Consider the following 20256-nt stretch of genomic DNA (forward strand, 5'->3'; position numbering starts at 1 on the left):
TAAGATTTTTTGTGTATTTGATTACTTTCTCAGAAAGGCTTAATTTAGTATACATAATGTTAAAGGAAATTAACCAGACACATGAGTTTAAATAGACACATGATTTCCTTCCTATGAGAAAAGCTCCAAAAATAAATAAAGAGCAAAAAAAAAAAAATAGATAACATAATATAAGGAGATAGATCTTTCTCATATGGAAATGCAATTAAACGATGGGGGATGAGAGGAGGAAAAAGTGTTGAAAAACATAATTAAGATTTGTATGTATGTGTACCAACTCCCTATAAAGGATATAACTATTATGTATTAGAAACATGTACTAATAAAAAATAAAAACTGAAAAAAAATAGTTTTCATATGTGTGGATCACATTTCTATTAAAATAATTGGAGATTGCAGCACTAGCTCAGTTATAGTTACATAATAAATACAATTTTCAAGGTATCATTTTAAAATGTATTAAATTGAGATACATTACAAATGCAATAGTTCATTCTATTAGAGGGTCAATAGAAATGGAGAATAGATTGGAAGACTTTCAAAAAAGAAACTTGCAACCTCTGACTGAACTGTGTGTACTGAAGTATTAAAGGAAATGATACTGCCAACAAATCATGCTAACACAACCTTCTGTGTCAGCCTTAAAATTTGGAACATGTACTAGTTTTAGCATGACACTTATAGGATCTTCCTGGGAGCTTTCCCAATAGATTTTCCTGAGTCGTTTAGTCTGCCTCTAACTGTAGATCATTGCCAGTGGTCTATGCTACAAAATACAACTTCATTTATTGTGTTTATATTATATGCCATAATTTCCATTAAAGCTTTGCATATGGTAAATTTCATTTATTCCTGCATATATGCCTACAGGCTATTATCAACTTCATTTTGGAGATGCAGAAATTTAATTTCAGCAACATTAAATACCATGCCCTGGGTCACACAGCTGCTGAGTCATTTGAGAATTCAGTCCAGGCGTGTTTATGAGGTATGAACCCCAGTCTCTGCCTTCTGAATAGATGGAGTATTTTGCCTAAGCAGTGAATGGATTCATTTTTGCATGTTTTCTGGTACAAAACATATAAAATAACATCATTTTGGTATATAGTAACAAATTGCAATTTGTGTTCTTTAGTTGAAGCTACAAATAAAATTCAGTAGGCAGCTACATTATAACTTTACTATATATTCTTGTATTTTGCACATCCCTTTAGAATAGGTGAGCTACATGAGTTAATGTGTGTGTGTAATAAAGTTATCATGGCTAACAGGTTTTAAATGCTTAACACATGTTGAACAAAGTTACAAATGTTTCTGTGTACAATCAAAATCAATGATACCAGTAATCATATCAAAATAGTATTTTATTACTCATATGTTACAAATAAGGAAATGGAGGCACAGAGAAGCCAAATATCTTGTCCACATTCACACAACCAGTAAGTGGATGACTGAGGTTAAAACTAAAACACTTAAGCACAAGAATTTGTGCTTTGTTTTTTTTTTTTTAATATACCAAGAATCAAACTCAGGACTTTACACTTGCCAGGCAGGCACTGTGCCACTGGGCTAAATCCCTGGTTGAAGCACAAGAATTTGGACAGTTAACCACAACTCTACAGACAAGTACAAATAAAGATTTAACATGTGTATTTAATTATTATTTGAAAAATATAAATATTTATGCAGTGATTACCTTATGATTTTTAAACATTTTTTTGAAAGTTTCTGTAGATTTATAGAAGTTGAAAGAAAACTACAATGAACCTTCACATAGCTATTTCCACATTTAATAATTACATTTTGACATGTAAGTTTTTTGTTGTATAAAATGTGCAGTTTAGATTTGTCTGTGATGTCTTTGTAGTTTGTTTTGCACTTGTTCCCTATTATTTAAATTCTTTTAGGTCTTTCTTAATAGCATTTCTACTCTGTGTACACGTGTGCTCACATTTAAATTGTTGCGATCACTTGTAGCCATTTGGTCACTATCTGGTGGTAAATTATTGGAATTGATTTTCAATTTGTCTACTGGTTGTTGAAGTAGAATAGTGTTTCTTATTTTTCTCATACATCTGTATATCTACTTTAACGATGTATGCTGTTTTGTGTTTTGCTCATTTATTTTATTGGCTTTCTTTTATTACTGAGTTATAGGTATCCCCTAATGCATCCTGGGTACTAATCTTTAGTCTGATAAGTTTATAAATAATGTATTTGTTTTCTGAATGGTGGTTTTTTTTTTTTTTTTTTTTTTTTTTTTGTCTTTTTCGTTTTTATCGGTACCAGGGATCGAACTCACGACTGCCTGCTTGCAAGGCAGGCGCTTATGCCGCTGAGCTAAATCCCCAGCCCCTGAATGGTGGTTTTGATAAGTAGAACTTTTTGATTTGATGTGGTCTAATATATCTTCCTTTTACCTTTGGTTTGCTTCCTGTGATCTGCCTAAAAAACTTGCACTAATAGTAAATTACACATCTTCATGTTTCCCTAACTTTTAATTTTAGGTTTTAAATATATGACTGGAGTCATTTTTATTAATAGTATGAGATAGGCTAAAAGTCATTTGTTCCCATATGGAAATTCAGTTACTCTAACACCATTTGTTTAAAAGACTTCACTTGGTCACTTTTACATGTTTGTCAAATGCTAGGTAACTAAGTAAATAGGAATTGAATTTTTTTTAAGGTTGTTATTCTACTTGATTTATCTATTTTTCAGTTGCTTAAGTGATACCTGTATAATGGTGATTACTGTAAGATTATAGTAATTCTTGTAGTCAGATGGTATAAATCTGCTTTGTTCTTTTATTAAACTGATTTGACCATTTTAAATGCTTTGCAATTCCGTATTTTTTTTTTGTAAAGAGTTTAACTACTTCTACCAAATAGCTTTTGGAAATATCTTTAATTTTCATTGAAGCTTTCACACTTTGAGGACATTGCAGTACTAACAATCCGAACCCTTCTACTCAAGGACATAACTATTTATATGTTCTTTAATTTCCTTCAGAAATGTTTTATTGTTTTCAATTTATAAGTATTATATATTTTGGCTAAATTGGTTTCTAAATATTTTATATTTAGCAATACTGTTGTAAACATAATGTATTTTAAAATTTCATATTCCAATGGGTTGCTTTTGGTATATAAAATGTTTATTTTTTAAATATTAATTTTGTAGTACTTGGTATTTTTAAAATTTCTCATTAGTTCTAGAAAGTTTTTTATTTTTTATTTTCTTTTGGATACTATATGAAATTTCACATCGTCTAAAAATTAAATGGTTTTATTTCTGATATTTATAAGTTGTAATTCTTTCTTTTATCAAAATGCATAGAGCCTCAAATAAAAAATTAACATAAATTAAGAGTTTGTATCATTTCTTTTTCCTAACTTGACGGAGAAATTTTTCATCATTTCTCTGCTAAATATTACCTACACAGTTATTTGACATCTTGTCAGATTAAGGAAACTTTCTAGTTTCCTATTTATTGAAAGAGTTTTAAAAATATTATTGAGAAATGAATTACAAACAAGAAAATATACCATTTTAAGTGTACTAGACCAATCCTATTAGAGAAAATCACCTTCATGCTTAAATTTTCTTGTGCTCCAGGGTAGTCGGTCACCAGATCTCAGGTTCTACTCCTGTCCCGCTAGCATGGATTCTCCTAGAAGACATGTATTGTTGTGTCATTAGAATCATGGAGTCTGTATTTTTGTAAGCAGTTTCTTTTATTCAGCACAGTATATTTTGAAATGCATTCATGTTGTTGCAATCATCCATAGTTTGTTTCATGAATATATAGTATTTTTTTATGTAGAGATACAACTGTGTGTTCATTCGTTTGCCTATTGATAGAAATTTGGTTTACTTAAGTTTGCCCTATTAGAAGTATTTATATACAGGTCTTTGAATAGGTATATGTTTTCATTTGTCTTAAATACAGGAGGACAAACGCTGGGTTTTTATGAGTATTTGCATTTATAAGGAATAGGTAAACACTTTTCTAAAAGGTTACAATGTTTTATATTCCTGTGATATATACATATAGGTCTTCAGGATGTTCTACACCCTTGGTAATATTTGGCACTGTCAACTTTTTGTTTAGTCACCCTGAAGGGCATTTTGTGATAACAATGTAATATTTTCACTTCTCTGAGCACCAGTGATGTTAGACATGTTTTATTCTCTTAATATCTGCTTCAGATATTTTTATCCTTATAAAAATTAGTTCTTTATCTTTTTATTTGATCATGAGAGTCATTCACCTATTCTAGATATAAACTCATTATCAAATATATGTTTTATAAGTGTTTTTTCCCAGGGGCTGGGGATTTAGCTCAGCGGCATAAGCACCTGCCTTGCAAGCAGGCAGTCGTGAGTTCAATCCCTGGTACTGATTAAAACGAAAAAGACAAAAAAAAAAAAAAAAAAAAAGTATTTTTTCCCTGTCTGTGGTTTGTTGTTTATATCCTGGGGGTTTTAAAAAAAGCAAAGCATTTTAATTTTTAAAATATTAAATTTACAACTTGTTTTTTGAATATATGTTTACTGTCTAATATTAAAAAAGATGTACCTAATTAAAAATTAGAAGTATTTTTTTCTTATTTTTTATTTTGCAGGATTTATTTTTGATATTATATGTTCAGATGTCAGCATTATTTTGAATTTTTCCTCTTTGTTGTAAGGAATTAGTCTACGTCAGGTTTTTACTTACTTTGATTCAAAATTTCCAGTATCATTTCCAGTATCCATTCTTCCAATCAAATTACTTTGTCACTTTTGCTAAAAATCAATTCATCATAAATGTGCAAATCGTGGGATCACTTTTATGTTTCATAGGTCTATGTCTAACGTTGTGTTGCTTTGACACACATCTGATACTGACTTTATACTGTCTTAAAATCAGGTTATTTTTCAGTATTGTTTTTTTCTGTTCCAAGTCCTTTATATAGCTATAAATTTTATAATCTGTAAATTACTAAAGAAAATATTTCAGATTGTATTTGAGATTTCACTAAATCTATGCCTTAATTTGAGCAAATAGGTATCTTTCAATTCATGAATGTGGCAGGTTTCCACATTTCTTAGGTCTTATTTTACATCTGTCAGCAATTTTGGTGTGATTTTCGGTGTTATTGCATACATTTTCCATATGTTCTATAATTTTATGTATTACTAATTCATATAGTGATGTCATGTGTAGAATTTCTGTTCATTTTAATATACTTTGTTATTAACCTGTGAAACACAATTTATATTTCATATTGACTCTATGTCTTTCTCCCATTACTTTTTTTACTCTGTATTTTGGGTTTCTCATATAAGAGAAACCATGTAATACTTAACCCTCCACGTGTGATTTCTTCCACTTAGCATTGTTCATCATCATTTCAAGATCCATCCATTTTCCAAACTTGATTTGGGTTCATCCTTCTTCGTGGCTGAATAGTAGACTATTTTGCATATGTACCATGTTTTCTTTATCCATTCACTGTTAATGGGCATTGGGGCTACTTTCATTACTTAGGTATTGCAAATTCTGCTGCTATGGACATGAGTAGGTATGTGTGATTATAATACCGTGGCTTTAACCCAGAACAGGTATAGAATTTCTACTTTTAGTTTTGTGAGGAATCACCATGCTGAATTTCGTAGTGGTCCATAATACTTTGCATTCCCACTAAGAATGCAGAAGTATTTATTTCCTTCCACATGCTCTCCAGCATATGTTTATTCAATTCTTGGTCATACTAATTCTAATTAGTGTAGAATGGAATCTCAACATTGTTTTGATTTTTTGATTTGCATTGCTTTAATCACTAAAGATCTTGAACATTTTTTCATGTCCTTATTGACCATTTGTACTTCTTTTGTGATGTGTTTATTCATTTCAATGTCTATTCAATTTTTGATTGACTTATTTTGGAGGGTGTATTTTTTAAGGTTTTTATATTTGCTAGATAATAGATTTTGTCTGAGGAACAGCTGACAAAATTTGTGCCTTTATATGGGTTGTCACCTCTCTGTGTTGGCTATTCCCTTTGTGGTGAAGAAGCTCTTTAATTGAAATAATCCCATTTTCTATTCTCCTTATTGTTGAAATTCTTTTAAGAAAGTCCTTGGGTATGCCTCTGTTTTCAAGAGTATTTTTCAAGAGTTTTTTCAATAGCTTTCAAGAATATTTTTCAAGAGTATTTTCAATAGTTTTCAAACTATTTTTTTTTATTTAAGTCTTTGATTCATTTTTACTTGGATAATCAGCTTCTCCAGTACCATTTGTCAAAGATGTTATCTGTCTTCAGCTTTGGTTTTTAGTATTATGGTCAAACATCAGATAACTAAGTATGTATGGGCCTATTTAGGTGTCTTCTATTCTATTTCATTGGCATAATGTTTGTTTTTGTGCTGCTTTTATTGATGTGGTTTGGTATTGCAATGTAACTTGAAATCTTGTAATGTTTCCTGATTTACTGTTTTTGTTTGGGACTGCTTTCACTATTTTGAGTCTCTTCTGGTTCCATACAAATTTAGCATTATTTTTTGTACTTCTGTTAAGAATTTTTTTTTATTGGAATTGTTTTAAAGCTGTGTAGCATTTTTTGTATGGCCATTTTGAAATTACAAATCTTGCATATTTAGGAACCAGGTATTTCCTTTCATTTTATTAATGTGCTCTTCAATTTCTTTCTTCCAAGTACTATAGTTTTCATTATAGAGATCTTTCACTCCCTCCTAAATTAATTTTTAAATGTTTAAATCTTTTGAAGCTGTCATAAATGCGATTATTTTCCAGATTTCTTTTTCAGAAGGTTCATTAATGGGATATAGGATCACTTTTGGTTTTTGTGTGAATTTGTTTATTAGGTATAATCTTTTGGTGAGTTTTTTGTGTCTTCTATAATAAAGAACGTATCATTTGAAAATACAAGTAGCTTGACTTTTTCCTTTACTATTTGTAACTTTTAGTTTCTTTTACTTGCCCAAGTGCTCTGGCTTAAACTTTGGCATAACTTATTGCAAAGAAGTAGTGAGAGTGAACATCTCTTTCCAGTTCCTGATTTTAATAGGAATGCTTTTCATTGGTCTCCATTTAGTAGGAAGTTGTCAGTTTGGTTTGCCATAAACAGCTTTGAGCAGTTAGTGTAAAGGTTTTTCTGGATCTATTTTTGTCAAGATTTTTATCATGAATAGATACTAGATTTTATCAAAAGATTCATTTCCACATCTATTGAGATGATCACATGATTTTAATATTTCTGTTATATGTTTTATTACATTTATGGATTTGTATAAGTTATATCATTCTTGAGTCTAGAACAATGTCAACTTGGTCATGGCATATGATCATTTTAATAATTTGTTGCAGTATCCTCTTAAAAGCTTTTGTACCTATCTTAAAGAAACATCATTATCTCTTTTTTTTTAAGTCATTGTCTGCTTTTGGTATCAGGGTAATGCTAGCTTCCAGGAATGAGTTTGGCGGATTCTCATCTCATTCTATTTTGTAGAAGACTTTGAAGAGTGCTAGCATTATGTTGTCTCTAAAGTTCTCATAAAATAAAGTCATGAATCTATCAGGTCATAAATTTTGTTTATGTGGCAGGGCTTTCATTATTTTATTACTTTCATTTTCTATTAGTTGTCTATGCTTGGTTTCTATACAATTATAAATCAACTTTGATAAGTCATATGTGTAACAATTTATCAGTTTGTTTTAGATTTTCCTATTTTAACTTGGTATAGTCTTCTGAATGTCAGTGGTATCTATTGTGAGTTTTCTTTCTCACTTCTAATTGAATTGAGAGAGTTGTTTTTTTTATATTTGGCCAAGGGTTTATTGATCTTATTTATCTTTTCAAAGAACCAACTCTCTGAGTAATTGATCCTTATTTTTAGTTTAAATTTCATTGATTTCTGCTTTGATGTATGTAATTTCTTTCCTTGTAGAAGTTTTGGATTTAGATAGCTCTCAGTTTTCTTGGGTCTGAGGAAGCATCATTAGTCTCTTTACTGGGGATTTGTAGGCCTGCTTAGTTATAAACTTCTGTCTTATAATTGCTTTTATAGGTTTTTGTATGTTATAGTGTTATCATTTGAATCTGGGACCTTTTATATTTGTTTTCTGATTTTGTCTGTGATCTACTGATAATTTGAGAATGGTTTTCTTTATCTTCATGTGTTACATAGTTTCTGTGATTTCTTTTGCTATTGATTTGTAGTTTTATTCTGTTATGATGTGATAAAATGTACAAAATTCTATTTTTTTGCATTTAATTAAGCAGGCTTAATGTTTAAAACACAATCTATTTTGAAGGAAGTTTCATGTGCTGTTGAGAAGGATCTGTATTCTGCTATTGCTGGAGAAACACTCCGTTGATCACATGTCCAGTAGTGTGGTTCAATTCTGATACTCTTTATTGATTTTTTGGGGGGGGTCTGATTGATTTATGTATTTATTTTCTGTTTATATTTCATCTGAGAAGCTCATGTTTATCTCAGATGCCTATTTTTGGATTGGGTCTCTAAATTTTGGAGATCTGATTTTTTTTCAGTTCTTTATATGTTCTCGATAGTAATCCTTTGAGGAACAGCTAGCAAATATTTTTTCCCACATTTGTAGGTTATCTGTTCATTCTGTTGGTGGTTTTTCTTGCTGTGCAAAAGCTTTTTAGTAAGATGAGATCCCAGTTGTTAATTCTTTGTGATAGTTTCTGTGTGATCAGGGTTTTATTCAAAAAGTCTTTCCCTACACCAGATCTTCAATAGTTTTACCTAATCTGTCCTTCAGCAGATGTAACGTTTCTCTTTTAATATTTAGATATTGTTTAGTGCACGGTGAAAGATATGGATCCAGTTTTAATCTTCAGCATACTCAGAACCACTTTTTCCAACACTATTTATTAAAGAGGCTATCTTCCTTTTTGTGAATGTATTTGGAAACTTTGTCAAGGATAAATTGGCTTTGTATGTTTGGAATTGTTTTTGCATCTTTTAATCTGTTCCCTTGATCTTTGAGTCTTTTTTTTTTCCAGTATCACGTGTTTTTTTTTAGCAGCTTTGTAGTATAATTTCAAGTCCGGGATTTTGATGTCCTTTGTCTTACTGTTGTTGCCCGGAATTTGCCTACTCCAGGTCTCCTCTGATTCCAGATTAAATTTAGGATTGTTTTCTCTAATTCTGTGAGGTAGGCTATTGGAATTTAGATCAAAAGTGCATTAAATCTATACAACAGTTTTGGATATATGACCATTATCACTATATTGGTTAATCCTACCCAAGAACAAGGGTTATCTTTCCATTTTCTAATATTCTCTTTAATCTCCTTTTTCAGAATATTGTCATTTTCATTTTTAGAGGTCTTTTACATCCCTCATTAGGTTGATCCCTAGGTGTTTCACTTTTTGCATGCTATTGTGAAAGCTATTGTTTCCCTGATTTCTCTTTCAGTGAGTTTGTTACCCATCTACATGAAGGTATTGATTTTTAATGTTTACTTTATATCCAGCTATTGTTGAATTTGCTTATTACATCTAGAAATTTTTTAGTGGAGATTTTAGGGTCTTCTATGTAGGATATCATATCATATGCAAATAATGGTAGTTTAACTTCTTCATTTTTTATCTCAATTCATTTTGTTTCTTTCTTTTGTCTAATTGCTCTGGCTAAAGATTCCAAGGTATGTTGAGCAGAAGTGGAGACAGTAAATATTCTTGCTTTTTCTTGATCTTAGAGTGAAAACTTTCAGTTATTTTCCACTTAGTATGACATTGGCTGTTGGTTTGTCATAGATAGTTTTTATCAGATTGAGATAAAGATCACCTATTCTAGATTTCTCTAGGGTTTTATCATGAATGGGTGCTGGATTTGGTCAAAAGCTTTTTCTGCATCTATTGTAATGATTATATGATTCTGATCTTGGCTCTGTTAATATGGCATATTACATTTATTAATTTATATATGTTGAACCACACCTGAATCCCTGGGATGAATCTTATTAGGTCATGGTATATAATCTTGAAGATTTACTGCATTGTGCTTGCCAGTATCTTATTGAGATCTTCTGCATCCATGTTCATTAGAAAAATTGGCCTCTAACTCACTTTCTTGGTTGGATCCTTCTCTTGGTTTTTCTATCAGGATTATGCTTAATTTTGGGAAAGAATTTGGGAGTATTGCTTCCCTTTCAATTTCATAGAAGAATTTAAGAAGTGGTGGTGTTGGGCCTTCTCTAGATTTCTTGTAGAATTTAGTAGTGAATCAATCAGAATGTGGACATTCTTTGTTGTTAATTACATCTTTGATTTCATTGTTGATATTGGTTTATTTAGGATTTTTGCATTTTCTTGATTCAGGTTTGGTAATTTACATGAATCTAAGAATCTCTCCATTTTTTCCCTCCACATTCCATTGTATTAAAATACAAGTTTTCAAAGTAAGTATAGATGCTCTTCTGGATTTTTGCAGGGTCCACTGTGATTTCAGCCTTTTTGTTCCAAATTGCATGAATTTGAGTCTTTTCTTTCTTTTTTTTATAAGGTTGCACAAAGATTTATTAATTTTATTTAATCTTTTGAAGAACCAACTCTGATTCATTGATTCTTTTTTGATATTTTAGTCTCTAGTACATTAATTTCTGTTCTGATCTTTATAATTTCCTTCCTTGTAAGTTTTTGGCTTAGCCTGCTTTTCTGTTTCTAGAAGTTTGAGGTTCACTATTAAGTTGTATATATGTGATTACTTTGTTTTCCTGATATGGACATTTATTGTTATAAATTTCTCTTAGGACTGCTTTCATTGTGTCTGATAAGTTGTATTGTTGTCACCCAACTGTAAAAATTTTCTGATATCTTCTTTAATTTCTTCTGCATCTATTGGTTGTTCAGGAGGGTATTATTTATTTTCCATTTGTTTACAAAATTCTGGTAGTTTTCATGCATTTGCAATTTCATTTCACTATGGTCTGATGATATGCATGGGATATTTCAGTTCTTTTTTATGGACTTATGCATGTTCTATGAGCTAATGTGTGATCTATTTTGGAGAATATTGTAAGTGCATTTGAGAAGAATGTGCATTGTGATGTGTAGTGGAATACTATAGAAACATCTACTAAGTTCATTTGTTCAAAAGTGTGGTTCTGTTCTGATATTTCATTGTTCATTTTTTTGTCTAGTTGATCTATCTTTTTGTGACAGTGGAGTATTGATATCCTCCAATACAATTGCATTAGTGATTATTTATTTAATGCCTGCTAGTATTTGTTTTATATAATTGTGTGGATTATTATTTGTTTCATATACATTTATGATCATTATCTCTTCCTCTGGGATTGTTCCCCTACAAGGATTTGGTGAACTTCTTTATCATCCTTACAGCCTTGGCTTGAAATTAACTTTGTATTCAAGTAGAAAGGCTACCCCTGCTTTATTCTGGGTTTCTGTTACATGGAGTATTGTTTTCCATCTTTTGTCTGTCAATCTATGCATTACTTTTTGAAATAAATGTGTTTCTTCTATGCAGGTTTAGCTGGTTTTTGTGTTTTGAGTGTGTTGGAAGAGCCTATCTGTTCAGTTTATTGGAGATAAGAATTTCCTGCTCTTTTGGCCCAGTCTCTGGTTCTTTGACTATGCCACAGGATTTTCTATGACTGTTATTCAAGCTCAGTCATAGAATACCAGGAAGAACAACTGTTTAGAAAAATCATATCACTTTTGGCTATAGTGATACCAATAGCATCAAGCACAGCCTAGAAAATTCCAAACTGAGCTAATCTATTAATTTGCCACTTTTAAGTTTATGAACTGGATTAGTGGTTGTGTAACAGAAAAAAATGAACCAGAAAATTATATACAGTATATAAGTTCTTACTATGTCAATTTTACCATTAGGGGATAAATTTAAAATGAATTAAGATGAAAAAAGAAAAATGAAAGAAGAGGAAAAGATTAGAAGTAAGGTTGTAGGACAAAGGGAGATCACACTAACTGAAAAAACTGGTACAGAAGACTGGAGGGAAGGGAGAAGGAAGAGATAAAAATAACGTAACAGAACCACAACCACAAAAAAGCTAAATACCATATTCACACTCATTAAAACAAGATCAAACAATTTAGGAGAAAAATAAAAACAAAACCACCAGTATCACAACAAAAACAAGAGAGAGACAGAGACAGAGACAGAGAGAGAGAGAGAGAGAGAGAGAGAGAGACAGAGAGAGAGAGAGAGAGAGAAAGAGAGAGAGACATACAGACAGACAGAGAGAAGTCCACTTCCAGATTTGTCTCTGGTGTCACTGGTAGACAACCTCTGGAGACAGAGTTCTGATCCATGCTGATCCACCCCAGCAAGCCAGAAATAGCTTTTTGCTGGGGCAGTGAATAATGTCAGCAAGCCTGCATTTTCTGCCAAAACCAGAATCAGACAACTTACAGTCTCTGGGTGCTTTCTGTGGATCTGAACCTAGCTAGGAGCTGCGAGATGGAGTCAGCAGCAGCTCTGAGTTCTGAGTTCTCAGCTGGCCTATTTCCAAGATGGCTCTTGGCCAACTGATCTCTCCCATGGGAAGACTAATCCTTCAGCACTTACCACCAGCCAGTGCAGTCTTCACATCTGCTGCTCCCCTCCAGGGTTGAGTCTCTCCATGGAGACCTCTGGGTGATTGTCAGCCATCACCATGTGTTCACAGGTTTGAACTCCTTGCACACAGTAAGGCCTGCACCTGGGAGAAGGTGCTGCTAGCTATCTCTTTCTTCTTCATTGACGTTCGTCTCTTAACTCTCTCAGTAGGCTTCATTTCTCACTTTTGGTTCTTCCTGGATCTGGAGGACCCACCTTCCTCTTTCTTATCTTCCCCACATTGCTATATTCCAATGTTTGGATACAGGCTACCCAAAGGCTCCTTTTCTCCTGCTCACCAATCTGTCATCTTGGTCTTCCATATTCCTTGATTCCTATAAGTCCTGCATTAATTATTTTGGAGTCACCTAGTAGCTTTTTTTAATCAGCTTCTTGTGATTTCTTGTTGTTTTTCATGAAGAAAATAATGTCTATATTATTCTTGTCCTTAACTTCTGATGTTCTCTCTTCTGATTGCTCATGCCTACTGGCATGACTTTCAATTGGGTTTTTTTATTTCCAGGGTTTGTATGCTTGACTTTATATAATAATATCTAATTCTTAATTTTAAGTGGTCATTCATGTTCTGAATTTTATTCTTTAATTCAATCAGCTGTGTTTATGAGTCTTTAAGCTTGTTGAACATCTTATTAATTATTTTTACCTGCTTATTTATATTCCCTTCGAGTTCACTGGAAATCTTTTGCATTTGTTGTTTCTTCTTTGATCTCCTCAAACATTTTAACCATTTTGTTTTTGCACTCTTTGCCTGAAACTTCCTTCATATCACTGCTTCACTGCTTGGAAGATCAGCTTTAGGAAGTTAAGAGGTTTTATTTTCTTTTGGTGTGCTATCTTGTTGTCCTGTTTTCTTAGAGGTGTAGTCTTTTGCAATGAGGATTGAGGTGTAGTCTTTTGTATTGAGGATCAGTTAGGTTAGAAAACTCTGTTGTTACTGTGGAGCTCTCTTTAGTTCATATATATTTCCTTGTGACTTCACCTCCTTGTGATGTGACTTCTTTGGTTATGTCTTAGTTTTCATGCACTTGCTAACATAATCAAAATATTCTCAGTCACTGTGTTGCCAGGAGAAAACAACTATCAGTTGTATCAACATCTATAGGACTAATCATATATCAAATACAATTTGAAACTTGCTTTTAAAATTTATACTTTTTCAATAATACAGGAAGACAACAAAATAGTACCAATGAAAAGTAGGTGAGGGTATGAACAGGAAGACAAAAGGAAAAGGGAGTAGGAGAAAAATAGACAATAACACATGAAAGAAGGGGAAAAGATACATATTGATAATATCATCATATGTAAAGTGAATAGAAAAAGAAGTCAGGACGGGATTTATTTGGGAAGTGGGTAAAAGAAGGGGGAGGGAAATATAATTGGAGATTGAGGAAAAGTGTAATAAAACTGGAAACAATTATCATGCTGGTAGAAAGATTGTATTTGAATCCTCTATACACAGTTTTTGATGAGAATTGACCTGATATGTCACTGAAAAGTACTATAAAATTAAAGTAATAATTAACTTTTGTTCACCATTTCACATATCTCACATAAATATTCTAGAAGTGAAAGAAGGGGACAACTGAAAAGAAATAACACAGTAAAGGCAAAACTTAAAAAAATAGGAAAATATGATGTACTGACAGTATTTGTTCCATGCAAAATAAGGGCAGAGGGATGGGGTATTTAGAAGGAGTGATATTATGATTTAGATCTAAAATGTTCTCCAAAGTTTCCTGTGTTTAGTAGTAGTTATGGTGGACATGTCCTTTAAGTCTTGTCCCTCATCCCTTCCTCTCTTTGTGCGTTTCTGTCTTCTAGCATGTGAGCAGTTGTCTTTCATCACCTCTTTCTATTGTGCTATTTATGCCTTAATGCTGACTCACTATAGTCAGTAATCACTGTAACTCTTTTCTAAAGTAAATCTTTACTGATGGTTTGTGGATATTGAGTGTTTTGTCCCAGTGAGGTGAAAGCTAATACCAGAAAGTGGTACAGGGAATGGGGTTGATAATATAACCACTCTTGTCCTTGTGGTTTAGAAGCACATGGAAGTGTAACATGAGAGGAGTTTACAAGCTTTGGAGATGTGGACTAAAGAAGCTCAAGAATGGTCAAGACAGAAATTGGTGGGTGACAGAGTTTAAAATCCCAATAGTTTAGAATCCCAATAGAATTCTAATAGTAAATTTAAAGCTCATGGATTTCAGCTGGGAATGAAGACTTATATGTAGGATGGACTGCAGATGATAGACCCTATATTATGGCTAAGATGGACTACAAGTAATAAACCTTGTATTAGGGATAGGAACTTGTCTATATTTTGCTTATGTCCCAGTATTCTATGGGAAATTGAAATTAAGAGCAGTAGACTAATTGATCTGGGGGCAAAAATATCAAATTGGTTCAACATGCAGGCTGGGTGTGGACACTACTGACTACTTTTAGCCATATCTACGGTGAACAATCAGTGACTAAAGTAAATTGAACAACTTGGAAAAATGTGAGCCTTGGAAGTATAGAAGGTGCACCTATAAAGGTGGAACTGAGGACAGAAAGGCCAGTGTGGTTTCTAGAATGCATAGCATTAAAAGGAAGTCAAGTACTTTGCATCAGGACAATCGAAAAGAGCTCAGAGCTATCTCAGGAACTGACCAAACCTCACCATTCACAGACTCAAATATATAAAAGGGTAGACTCCTTTGAATGACTTTATTAAGAAGAGAGCCACAGAGAACCCTGCTCCTTAAGGGCAGCCTAGAGAAGTAGTTCTCAAAATTTTACTCATGTAAGTACTTACAACCAGTAGCATCCGTTGTCCAAGGGTCCAGGCTACTGCTTCAGGTGGCTTTAGATCTCAGCATCACTTACATTGTGCTGATTTTTCATGTACGCCCAATGCAAGAGTTGTTAAGCTATGAAGGTTTCCACTAGATCTCAGAAGAAGGCCTGGGAGGCTAGTCAGTGTGCTCCTGAAAGAACAGTCTGTGAAGCTTTGAGAGTGTAGCTAAAAGTACAGTGCAGATCCCAGGAAGTCAGAAATGCTAGAAATGGGAAATGAGCAAAAACCAAGACAGTGAGCAGCCATCCCATGGCGAAAACACATGAGCTGCCCCCTGCGAAGCCGGAGGGCAGACCTGACCAAGGCCTTTGGAATTTATATCTCAACACATCCCGACTTGGGTTTAATCATTGCTTTGCTGTGTTTCAGGCTTACTTTGTTCCTATTGCTTCAGTTTCCCTGTTCCTCCTTTTAAGAGTGAGAATATTTACTCTGTGCCACTGTGTTGTTTAAACATTCTTTCGACTTCTTCAGGGTAAGAGTTTGCCTTGAGTCTCATGATGTTGAACTTGGATTGTTCAGCATTGCCAGAAATGCTAGAACTTTGGTAACTTTTTGAGGTGGAATGAATTAATTATATATAATGAAATTAACACCAGTCTTTTGAGAGCCTAAGGCAGAATGGTCTAAAATGCCACACATGAACATTTGAAGTTGATCCCTAGTTTGAAGACTTAGATCAATTTCAGTGTGACCCAGGAAGGGTTTATTGCCCCTTATTTCTACCTCTCCTACCTTCTAGCTCACGTAGATTGAGCAGTTTTGCTTTGCTATGTCCTTCCATCATGACATTTCTGTTTTAGTGCCACCTCGTCATGTACTGAACCCTCTGTATTTAAGTAAATCTCTTATCCTTTAAGTGGTGGGTGTTGGAGAATTTTTTTCCCAGAAATTGGAAAGTAACTAGTAACAGTCTGAGATGGAGAGTTAATAATGGGAGGGGCAGTTTTTTTGTTTCTTTTTCCCCACCCCACCCTGGGAGGGGCAGTTTTAATGGTATGTGGTGAAAAATACAAGAGATTGTGTATCATTTATGATCAAACCACAAAATTAATTTAATCTTATGAAACAGGCATTAGGGTGGGAGCACCATAATATGACCAGGTAACAAACTATAGAGGACAAATTTATTTTATAAAGGGCAAAAACTGTTACTAGCACACTGCTGACCCTCTAGTTCTTACTTAAACCAATAGCATATGAAAATATAAAAAATAAAAAAAGGAGAAAATATGCACTCTATTGATAGCATTTGTGCAATGCTATCACAGAAGTGGAGAGTGAGGGAAAATTTGAGATGACATTAGAGAGAAAATTAGTCAAGAAAGTGAGGAGGAATTTTAAATAGAACTTTGTAGAGTACACAGGTTTAGAACAATTATAATTTTTTAAAAAAACTTTAAAAAATGCTTGGTATGGTAATAGCTAATGTAGCTTGGGAAGAGCAATAGCTCTTTCTGTTACACAATCATACCCTTTTAGCTCTTTCTGTTACACAATCATACCCTTTTTCCAGCTCTTTCAAAAAGTAAAACCATATAAAAGAAAAAAGACACATGCACACGCTCACAATTAAATAGTCCTCCGGTGCTATTTATACTGCAGTCAGAATTCTGCTAGGATGGTTTTCCCCTTAATTCAAAAATAAAGAGCCCTGGTCTTATGATGCTTGCACAGTGCTGAGATTTAGTCCTCTGTGGTTGTCCCTGAAAGATTGAGTGTGTCAGCTGGTGCTGGATGTGGTTCTCAAATGACTTGATCTCTTGGCTACATGGGGATAGGGGGGATGTGAGATCTAAACAGACCACCATAACCCCTCCCTTCCTCTGCAAGAAGAGCTCTGATAGGTTTCGGCTGCGGTGCTGTGGGGGTATGTAGCAAGATATTAAGACTCTGTCTCATTATAAGCACCTTCAGTTGTATCTGGAGAGGGAGGCACAATATGCCTGGTCTGGTGCCGTCTTCTTACTGATCTCTGGAGCACCTTGCCTGTCTTTATACCTTTCCCTCTATAGTAACCATGCAGCAGCTTGTCTGCTCTTTCTGAGCCATTCCCCTCCATTTTTTGCCTTGCACCAACTGCCAGTCTTTATGTCTGTGCCTCTTTCCAACTTGCTAGTGGATGATGTTTTGGCTTTCCTGAAGAGACCCCTTCTCCATGAAATTTAGTAACATTAGGGGTGGCAGGAGGAAGCCCACACAGGCACAGAGCTGAGCAGACTTGGAGGTAATGATGCAAGAGCTCCAGTGTCTCCAACCCAGGACTCCACTGGTCACAGTTGCTGTAAGCACCTGCAAGTTTTAGACACTCAGACCTCTCAAAGTCTACATTCATGCCCCTAACCAGGACTGCGTCCTTTGTTCTCAGACTCAAGAGCTTACTGGTCCCAACTCAGTCACTGCCTTAAGTGCTTCTCTGATTTACACTTCCTGTAATGTCTTCATGTGAGGAGTCCCTTTCCTGAGAATGTTAAGGTAGGGCAAGAGGGCCCTGGGTAGTGGCTGATAAGCTAGGCAGGATCTGCAGCCCCAGAGCTACTTCTGTATTAGGTTTTTTCTGAGGTGCAGTTGAACTTTTCTGAAGACCATATGTTCCCCATAGCAACCTGTGTCGTGTGCAGTGCTGGGATCCTTACTCCAAACACTGTCCTTACTAGATTCCACCAGCGTGCCTCTCTTTTAAGTTCCCTTCTTGTGGTTGGGTCCCACTCCTCCCTCCATTCCAGTACCTGCAGACCTTGGGAAGCATAAATATTACTATTATGTTCATAGTAAGGTAGAGTCTTACTATTTTTGCCTTTTCAGACAATTTAATACAAGTTTGGTTGAGCACCAAGTTCAAGTTCAATTGTTTTATTGATGTTGTTGTTACCCTGTAGATTGGCTGTTTGTTGTTTACTTTATCTAAAGTCCTTATATCTGTATATGCTTTGTCTAAAGCATACTTTATCTAAAGTCCTTATATATGCGTGTTTTGACTCCATTTTACCAACATTGCTTTTTTAAAAATTTCATTATTCTTTAAATTATTTTGCTCACTTTTTAGTTTTACTTAATTTTTAATTTTCTATAAATTATTATAACAAGATTATCACAATATTTTATTTTTCATAATATAAATTATCAATTTCATTTAACATTAATTCTTGACATTTTCAGTCCTTTTGGTTCTGTAATAGTTTTCATTTCACTTATTTTATCTTTTTGATTTTCCTAACAGTGTAAAATCTGTCACTGTTTAATGTATTTTCCTCAATAATTATCTTAACCTAGTAAATGACACAAGGGTAAACATCTTGATATTTGTATACTTTTAGTAATAGTCAAGGTACTTAGAGTAGTGCCTCATAAACCTTAGTAGACATGAAAGTTAACTGAAAATTCTGCTAAAAATGACTTTGTTTCCAAAACATTGGAGTGGTTCTAAATGTCTGCCCAATGGGCACCTGAATGATACTAATCCTTACTTAAGAATCCCATTTTAGGTAGAAAATTATTAGAACATTCTGAGATACTAAAGACAGATGAAAATTTTATCACTATTTTTCTCTGTATGATGCAAATAAGTGCAGTAATTTTATATAATATTGTAACATCATTTTTTCCAGATAATTTTTTTGTCTTTTGACTTTGTCATTGTTTCTTTAGAAAGTCCTATTTATACTCTTCTTAATGTGTATAAATAATAAATCAGTTCACAAAATACAAATTTTTTCCTATGAAATTCTGGAGATTAAAATTATACATAAATTTATAACTATTTCATAAAAAATTTTAAAGCACAGTTGGACAGAATATAATAATTACTTAGTAGTCACTAGGTAATTTATAAACTACAAAATTTGTTTCCAAATCACTTATTACTTTTATAAGTCTAGAATATCAATGGTCAAACTTTTTAACAATTTGAAAATTTACATTCTATTAATATTAAATAATAATAGGCAAATGTTAGAAAAAATTCTATATTTGATATCCAAATAGCTCAGGCTACTTTTAATGTTTGCTTTAAAGTACTTAGCAGTGGTAACTTTTTTATTGTATTTTATAGTAGCAAAATTGTCTAAATAATCAATAATGCTATACACACACATATTATGAATGTGGTAATTGTTCATAAAATTCCATTGTTGTTTAGAAGACAGACATTTTTTATTAAACTTCAATTATGGTTGCCATCTTGTTTTCTCTTAAATTTGTAACAATTTATATCCCTACATGCAGAATGATGAATGTCAGTTTCTCTAAATCTTCCCCAAGACTGAGTAGGATTATTCTTATACATCATTTCACTTTAAATAAGATGTCAGTTCTAACTTTCTAGTGTGAGTTTAACTTGACTCAGGCTATCAAAGTGTCCTGCCTTTGTACATCTTCTGTTACACTTAGCACATTTATCATGATTACTTGACCAATGTCTCTATTCCTTATTACCTGGGAAGGTATTTTGTGAAGGTATTTTCCAAGTTTCTCTTGTTTATACCTACATCTAGCCTAGTTTTGGTACGAATAAACAATAAATTATCTACTTTTTATGGTAACCTGTTTTATATTTATATGTTTTAAACTTATATTTTTCAGGTTTAACTCTTTCCAAGAAAATATTTCAGTTGTAAATGGGCAATGAAATGATTTCTTCAAACAAATATCTAATTTATAAGCTTCCAACAAAAATTACTTTTTCAAAATCAAGCAAATATTAAAAATAATCAAACAAACAGAATAAAACTTAAATCCTAAAACTGCAGAGGATTTTCCTTATATTA

The 20256-nt window shown here is 33.2% G+C and overlaps 1 protein-coding gene across 10 annotated transcripts in view; it reads left to right on the plus strand.

Moving 5' to 3' along the window:
* Nlgn1 (neuroligin 1) overlaps positions 1–20256 on the plus strand; it is an 816885-nt gene that overhangs the window by 73103 nt on the left and 723526 nt on the right. Inside the window, exon 2 of one of the 10 annotated variants that reach the window (XM_063229020.1) lies at positions 871–988. The exons of the other annotated variants lie outside the window; for them this stretch is intronic. The gene's annotated coding sequence lies outside the window, so the exon portion shown is untranslated. The remainder of the gene's footprint in view (positions 1–870; positions 989–20256) is intronic. 10 annotated transcript variants of the gene reach the window in all.

The sequence above is a fragment of the Cavia porcellus genome, unplaced genomic scaffold, assembly GCF_034190915.1.
Source record: "Cavia porcellus strain 051 isolate PalLab524CR breed Dunkin Hartley unplaced genomic scaffold, mCavPor4.1 scaffold_17, whole genome shotgun sequence".
NCBI classification, from domain to species: domain Eukaryota; kingdom Metazoa; phylum Chordata; class Mammalia; order Rodentia; family Caviidae; genus Cavia; species Cavia porcellus.